We start from the raw sequence: 8164 nt of genomic DNA, 5'->3' as shown, positions 1-8164 counted from the left end.
ATTTGGGTATTATTACTTATTAAATCACTGGACCACGAATACTCGTTCAATAATAATACTTATTGTTCGTTTCAATTTAATGATTCCTTTTCCCATACCATGTCAATGAAATGATTTTTATTAGTGTAAAGTTTAGGGCAGACATTAGGGGGCGTCCATAAATTACGTGAGACAATTTTGGCTATTTTTCAACCCCCCCGCCCCCTTTGGTGAGATTTGGTGAGATTTTGCCTGACCCCCTCCCCCACCCCCAAATCTCACGTGATATTAAAAAAAATCCGAAATTTTATAGTTTTGGAGTAATATAACTGAGAATCATTTTTTTTTTGCTTTAATCCTTCAAGGCCCGCGAATCCAGACACAATAGATAATCTATTGTTATGACATTAATGAATGCCGTCTGGGACTCAAGCGGTTAACGTATGTAGTCGCTAACGAGTGCATCAAAAATATCTATAAAGTTAAAGATTTTAGTTCTTGAAAGTATCTGCTAGGGTCGCTGGACAATCATCATACATTTAATGTATGTCATTTTTTACGCAGTCGCTAGCGGATGCCGATTGTGTAAAGTCGCACTAAGCCCACTGATTATGAATAGATCCAGAAAAACACGTGTAATGACAGCGGTTAGTACTAGGGTCACATTGTTTTTTTACAGAAATANTGCAAAATCTGAAACTCTTAGCACTAGTAGTTTCTGAGATTTCGTGATGATTGAGTGAGTCAATCAGTGACCTTTGGCTTTTATAGATATAGATGATTAAAATTACGAAATAAGTGGTCCTTTTTTTATGACTAAGTATAAGGTATTTCTGTGATGAAGTCTAGCGATTGTTTTCTTCCTTCCAGGAGCGCTCTTCGGCGGAATGGCGGGTGGGGCAGCAATGCGTCACGGGCGGCGCCGGGTGCTGTCACTAGCGGCGGCGCCCTGCAGCCTGTCGTGGTTGCTGACGGTGCTGGCGACGTCGGTGCGCATGATGTGCGTCACCTCCTTCCTGGGCGGCTTCTGCTGCTCCATCCTCACCATGCTCTCGCAGGTACGGGCTGGTTGAACTAAGCTAGAAGAGGACAGTCTTTAGGTGGTGGTGGACTGTCGAAAGAGCGTTCTTTGGGCGCTCTTTTAGGGCGCTCTTGGAGCGTTGTTGTAGGGCGCTGTTATGGTGCTCTTTTAAGGAACTCTTAGAGCGCTCTTTATGGGCGCTCTTAACTCTATTTTAGGACAGTCTTAAGACGCTTTTAGGGCGCTTTTTAAAGGCGTTGTTAAGTCTATTCCAGGACAGTCTTAGAGCAGCGCTTTTAGCACAGTCTTAGGGCGATCTTAAAGCGTGCTTAGAGCGATCTTAGGAGGCTTGTAGAACGCTTTTAGAATGCTCTTATTAGAAGGCTCTTAGGGCGCTCTTAGGGCACTCTTAGAGCACTCTTATGATGATTGCGGTGAGGCATGAGTCACGGGCGGCGCCGGGTGCTGTCGCTAGCGGCGGCGCCCTGCAGCCTGTCGTGGTTGCTGACGGTGCTGGCGACGTCGGTGCGCATGATGTGCGTCACCTCCTTCCTGGGCGGCTTCTGCTGCTCCATCCTCACCATGCTCTCGCAGGTACGGTGGAACTGGGCTAGACGAGAGCAGACTTAGAGCGCTTTTAAGACGTTCATAGGGTGCTCTCTAAGGGCGCTCTTAAGGCGCTCTGAATTCATTCTTAGGGCGCCCTTAGAAGGATCTTTTTTTGGCGCTCTTGGGGCGCTATTGGAGTACTTTTGGGGCGCTCTTTTAGGGCGTTCTTAAGGCGCTCTTGAATGGTGCTCTGTAGTCTGTTTTAGGACAGTCTTAGAGCAGTTCTCTTAGCACAGTCTTAGGGCGCTCTTATTGCGTGCTTAGGGCAATCTTATAGGAGACTTGTAGGACGCTTTTAGAAGGCTCTTAGGACGCTCTTATTAGAAGGCTCTAAGGGCGCTCTTGACTGCTCTTAGGGCGCTCTTGGAGCACTCATGATGATGGCGGCAAAGCATGAGTCGCGGGCGACGCCGGGTGCTGTCGCTAGCGGCCGCGCCCTGCAGCCTGTCGTGGTTGCTGACGGTGCTGGCGACGTCGGTGCGCATGATGTGCGTCACCTCCTTCCTGGGCGGCTTCTGCTGCTCCATCCTCACCATGCTCTCGCAGGTACGGGCTGGTTGAACTAAGCTAGAAGAGGACAGTTTTTAGGTGGTGGTGGACTGTCGAAAGAGCGTTCTTTGGGCGCTCTTTTAGGGCGCTCTTGGAGCGTTGTTGTAGGGCGCTGTTATGGTGCTCTTTTAAGGAACTCTTAGAGCGCTCTTTATGGGCGCTCTTAACTCTATTTTAGGACAGTCTTAAGACGCTTTTAGGGCGCTTTTTAAAGGCGTTGTTAAGTCTATTCCAGGACAGTCTTAGAGCAGCGCTTTTAGCACAGTCTTAGGGCGATCTTAAAGCGTGCTTAGAGCGATCTTAGGAGGCTTGTAGAACGCTTTTAGAATGCTCTTATTAGAAGGCTCTTAGGGCGCTCTTAGGGCACTCTTAGAGCACTCTTATGATGATTGCGGTGAGGCATGAGTCACGGGCGGCGCCGGGTGCTGTCGCTAGCGGCGGCGCCCTGCAGCCTGTCGTGGTTGCTGACGGTGCTGGCGACGTCGGTGCGCATGATGTGCGTCACCTCCTTCCTGGGCGGCTTCTGCTGCTCCATCCTCACCATGCTCTCGCAGGTACGGTGGAACTGGGCTAGACGAGAGCAGACTTAGAGCGCTTTTAAGACGTTCATAGGGTGCTCTCTAAGGGCGCTCTTAAGGCGCTCTGAATTCATTCTTAGGGCGCCCTTAGAAGGATCTTTTTTTGGCGCTCTTGGGGCGCTATTGGAGTACTTTTGGGGCGCTCTTTTAGGGCGTTCTTAAGGCGCTCTTGAATGGTGCTCTGTAGTCTGTTTTAGGACAGTCTTAGAGCAGTTCTCTTAGCACAGTCTTAGGGCGCTCTTATTGCGTGCTTAGGGCAATCTTATAGGAGACTTGTAGGACGCTTTTAGAAGGCTCTTAGGACGCTCTTATTAGAAGGCTCTAAGGGCGCTCTTGACTGCTCTTAGGGCGCTCTTGGAGCACTCATGATGATGGCGGCAAAGCATGAGTCGCGGGCGACGCCGGGTGCTGTCGCTAGCGGCCGCGCCCTGCAGCCTGTCGTGGTTGCTGACGGTGCTGGCGACGTCGGTGCGCATGATGTGCGTCACCTCCTTCCTGGGCGGCTTCTGCTGCTCCATCCTCACCATGCTCTCGCAGGTACGGGCTGGTTGAACTAAGCTAGAAGAGGACAGTTTTTAGGTGGTGGTGGACTGTCGAAAGAGCGTTCTTTGGGCGCTCTTTTAGGGCGCTCTTGGAGCGTTGTTGTAGGGCGCTGTTATGGTGCTCTTTTAAGGAACTCTTAGAGCGCTCTTTATGGGCGCTCTTAACTCTATTTTAGGACAGTCTTAAGACGCTTTTAGGGCGCTTTTTAAAGGCGTTGTTAAGTCTATTCCAGGACAGTCTTAGAGCAGCGCTTTTAGCACAGTCTTAGGGCGATCTTAAAGCGTGCTTAGAGCGATCTTAGGAGGCTTGTAGAACGCTTTTAGAATGCTCTTATTAGAAGGCTCTTAGGGCGCTCTTAGGGCACTCTTAGAGCACTCTTATGATGATTGCGGTGAGGCATGAGTCACGGGCGGCGCCGGGTGCTGTCGCTAGCGGCGGCGCCCTGCAGCCTGTCGTGGTTGCTGACGGTGCTGGCGACGTCGGTGCGCATGATGTGCGTCACCTCCTTCCTGGGCGGCTTCTGCTGCTCCATCCTCACCATGCTCTCGCAGGTACGGTGGAACTGGGCTAGACGAGAGCAGACTTAGAGCGCTTTTAAGACGTTCATAGGGTGCTCTCTAAGGGCGCTCTTAAGGCGCTCTGAATTCATTCTTAGGGCGCCCTTAGAAGGATCTTTTTTTGGCGCTCTTGGGGCGCTATTGGAGTACTTTTGGGGCGCTCTTTTAGGGCGTTCTTAAGGCGCTCTTGAATGGTGCTCTGTAGTCTGTTTTAGGACAGTCTTAGAGCAGTTCTCTTAGCACAGTCTTAGGGCGCTCTTATTGCGTGCTTAGGGCAATCTTATAGGAGACTTGTAGGACGCTTTTAGAAGGCTCTTAGGACGCTCTTATTAGAAGGCTCTAAGGGCGCTCTTGACTGCTCTTAGGGCGCTCTTGGAGCACTCATGATGATGGCGGCAAAGCATGAGTCACGGGCGGCGCCGGGTGCTGTCGCTAGCGGCCGCGCCCTGCAGCCTGTCGTGGTTGCTGACGGTGCTGGCGACGTCGGTGCGCATGATGTGCGTCACCTCCTTCCTGGGCGGCTTCTGCTGCTCCATCCTCACCATGCTCTCGCAGGTACGGGCTGGTTGAACTAAGCTAGAAGAGGACAGTTTTTAGGTGGTGGTGGACTGTCGAAAGAGCGTTCTTTGGGCGCTCTTTTAGGGCGCTCTTGGAGCGTTGTTGTAGGGCGCTGTTATGGTGCTCTTTTAAGGAACTCTTAGAGCGCTCTTTATGGGCGCTCTTAACTCTATTTTAGGACAGTCTTAAGACGCTTTTAGGGCGCTTTTTAAAGGCGTTGTTAAGTCTATTCCAGGACAGTCTTAGAGCAGCGCTTTTAGCACAGTCTTAGGGCGATCTTAAAGCGTGCTTAGAGCGATCTTAGGAGGCTTGTAGAACGCTTTTAGAATGCTCTTATTAGAAGGCTCTTAGGGCGCTCTTAGGGCACTCTTAGAGCACTCTTATGATGATTGCGGTGAGGCATGAGTCACGGGCGGCGCCGGGTGCTGTCGCTAGCGGCCGCGCCCTGCAGCCTGTCGTGGTTGCTGACGGTGCTGGCGACGTCGGTGCGCATGATGTGCGTCACCTCCTTCCTGGGCGGCTTCTGCTGCTCCATCCTCACCATGCTCTCGCAGGTACGGTGGAACTGGGCTAGACGAGAGCAGACTTAGAGCGCTTTTAAGACGTTCATAGGGTGCTCTCTAAGGGCGCTCTTAAGGCGCTCTGAATTCATTCTTAGGGCGCCCTTAGAAGGATCTTTTTTTGGCGCTCTTGGGGCGCTATTGGAGTACTTTTGGGGCGCTCTTTTAGGGCGTTCTTAAGGCGCTCTTGAATGGTGCTCTGTAGTCTGTTTTAGGACAGTCTTAGAGCAGTTCTCTTAGCACAGTCTTAGGGCGCTCTTATTGCGTGCTTAGGGCAATCTTATAGGAGACTTGTAGGACGCTTTTAGAATGCTCTTATTAGAAGGCTCTTAGGGCGCTCTTAGGGCACTCTTAGAGCACTCTTATGATGATGGCGGAGCAGCCATGCGTCACGGGCGGCGCCGGGTGCTGTCGCTAGCGGCCGCGCCCTGCAGCCTGTCGTGGTTGCTGACGGTGCTGGCGACGTCGGTGCGCATGATGTGCGTCACCTCCTTCCTGGGCGGCTTCTGCTGCTCCATCCTCACCATGCTCTCGCAGGTACGGTGGAAGTGGGCTAGACGAGGGCAGACTTAGAGCGCTCTTAAGACGTTCATAGGGTGCTCTCAGGGTGCTCTCTAAGGGCGCTCTTAAGGCGCTCTGAATTCATTCTTAGGTCTCTCTCTCTGAACTCACTTCTAAGAGCGCCCCCCTTAGAAGGACCTTTAAGCGTTCTTAGAAGGCTCTAAGGACGCGCTTTTTAGAAAGCTCTTAGGGCGCTCTTTTTTGGCACTCTTGGGGCGCTATTTTGGCGCTCTTGGGGCGCTCTTTTAGCGCGCTCTTAGGGTTCTCTGTAGTCTATTTTAGGACAGTCTTAGGGCGCTCTTAAAGCTTGTTTAAAACGATCTTAGGAGGCTCGTAGGACGCTCTTAGAAGAATCTTAGGGCGCTCTTAGAAGTCTCTTAGGGCACTCTTAGAGCACTCTTAGAGCACTCTAAGAGCACTCTTATGAACATGACGGCGGGTCATGCGTCACGGACGGCGTCGGGTGTTGTCACTAGCGGCCGCGCCCTGCAGCCTGTCGTGGTTGCTGACGGTGCTGGCGACGTCGGTGCGCATGATGTGCGTCACCTCCTTCCTGGGCGGCTTCTGCTGCTCCATCCTCACCATGCTCTCGCAGGTACGTGCTGGTTGAACTAAGCTAGAAGACGACAGTCTTTAGGTGGTGGTGGACTGTCTAAAGAGCGTTCTTTAGGCGCTCTAGGGCGCTCTTTCAAAGCGCTCTTAGGACGCTCTTAGAGCGCTCTTTATGGGCGCTCTTGAGTCTATTTTAGGACAGTCTTAAGACGCTTTTAGGGCGCTTTTTAAAGGCGTTCTTAAGTCTATTCTAGGACAGTCTTAGAGCAGTGCTCTTAGCACAGTCTTAGGGCGCTCTTATTGCGTGCTTAGGGCGATCTTATAGGAGGCTTGTAGAATTCTCTTAGAAGGCTCTAAGGGCGTTACTATAAGAAGGCTCCTAGAAAGCTCTTAAAAGGCTCCTTTGCTACTTGTAAGAGCGCTCTTAGAAGACTTTTAGAGCGCTCTTATAATGCTCTTAGGGCGCTCTTATGATCATGACGGCGGGCCATGCGTCACGGACGGCGCCGGGTGCTGTCGCTAGCGGCCGCGCCCTGCAGCCTGTCGTGGTTGCTGACGGTGCTGGCGACGTCGGTGCGCATGATGTGCGTCACCTCCTTCCTGGGCGGCTTCTGCTGCTCCATCCTCACCATGCTCTCGCAGGTACGGTGGAACTGGGCTAGACGAGAGCAGACTTAGAGCGCTCTTAAGACGTTCATAGGGCGCTCTCTAAGGGCGCTCTTAAGGCGCTCTGAATTCATTCTTAGGGCGCCCTTAGAAGGACCTTTAAGCGTTCTTAGAAGGCTCTTTTTTTGGCGTTCTTCGGGCGCTCTTGAGGCGGTCTTGGAGCGCTCTTTTAGGGCGCTCTTAGGGTGCACTTTAATGGCGCTCTGTAGTTTATTTTAGGACAGTCTTAGGGCGCTTTTACCACATTCTTAGGGCGCTCTAAAAGCGTGCCTAGGGCGATCTAAGAAGGCTTGTAGGACGCTCTTAGAAGGCTCCTAGGGCGCTCTTAAAAGGCTCTTATCTTACTTGTAAGAACGCTTTTATAAGACTCTTAGGGCGCTCTTAGAGCACTCTTAGAGCACTCTTATGATCATGACGGCGGGCCATGCATCACGGACGGTCCCGAGTGCTGTCGCTAGCGGCCGCGCCCTGCAGCCTGTCGTGGTTGCTGACGGTGCTGGCGACGTCGGTGCGCATGATGTGCGTCACCTCCTTCCTGGGCGGCTTCTGCTGCTCCATCCTCACCATGCTCTCGCAGGTACGGGCTGGTTGAACTAAGCTAGAAGAGGACAGTCTTAAGGTGGTGGTGGACTGTCGAAAGAGCGTTCTTTGGGCGCTCTTGGAGCGTTGTTGTAGGGCGCTGTTATGGCGCTCTTTTAGGGCGCTTTTAAGGCACTTTTTAAAGGCGCTCTTAAGTCTATTCTAGGACAGTCTTAGAGCAGTTCTCTTGGCACAGTCTTAGAGCGATCTTAACCTTAGAGGGCAGTCTTATGGAGCTCTTAAAACGTTCTTTAAGCGCTTAAAAGCAACTGGATATGCACGACTCTGTAGCAGGTGAGATGATAACACTAGTCTAAAAATTATGCATTGTTTTTATCAGACAAGAAATGTGAGAGGGTTGTACGTACTTGTATCGTGGAGGTTAACTACCTGATGATTGTTTTTATCAGACAAGAAATGTGAGAGGGTTGTACTTCTACCGCGGAGGTTAACTACCTGATGCTGTATAAAAAAGTGTGCGTCGGCCGGGAATCGAACCCGGATCAACTGCTTGGAAGGCAACTATGCTGACCATTACACCACCAACGCACTTGATTTTTAAATTAAAATGATTCTACCAAAGCTATTAATAGCGATTCTGTAGATTTAAATATGTATGTATTTGCACAGATGGTTGCAGTTTTTATTCCTACTGAATCATAAAAACGTTTTAAACCAAGTGTTGCTTAGCTGTTTAATTAATTTGTATTTTGTCTGCACGAAGTTTCGATTTAGTAGGTATACTGGAAGCAAAAATGTGTGCCCAGTCATATCCTATTTATTATTCTCTTCTATATTATTAATAATTCAGTTAAATGTGAAAGTATTGTAAGGGAGGATGGATGTTTGTAC

At 50.8% G+C, this 8164-nt stretch overlaps 1 non-coding gene across 1 annotated transcript; it reads right to left on the bottom strand.

Moving 5' to 3' along the window:
• Positions 1-7789: 7789 nt before the first annotated feature.
• On the bottom strand, positions 7790-7861 carry TRNAG-UCC (transfer RNA glycine (anticodon UCC)). Its single transcript has one exon. It is a non-coding gene; the product is annotated as a tRNA-Gly (tRNA).
• Positions 7862-8164: the final 303 nt, after the last annotated feature.

This window comes from Ostrinia furnacalis, unplaced genomic scaffold (assembly GCF_004193835.3).
Source record: "Ostrinia furnacalis isolate ACB-3 unplaced genomic scaffold, ASM419383v2 OfSCF2704, whole genome shotgun sequence".
Classification (NCBI taxonomy): Eukaryota; Metazoa; Arthropoda; class Insecta; order Lepidoptera; family Crambidae; genus Ostrinia; species Ostrinia furnacalis.
The sequence above is the reverse complement of the archived record's forward strand: the minus strand, read 5'-3'. Positions and strand labels throughout refer to the sequence as shown.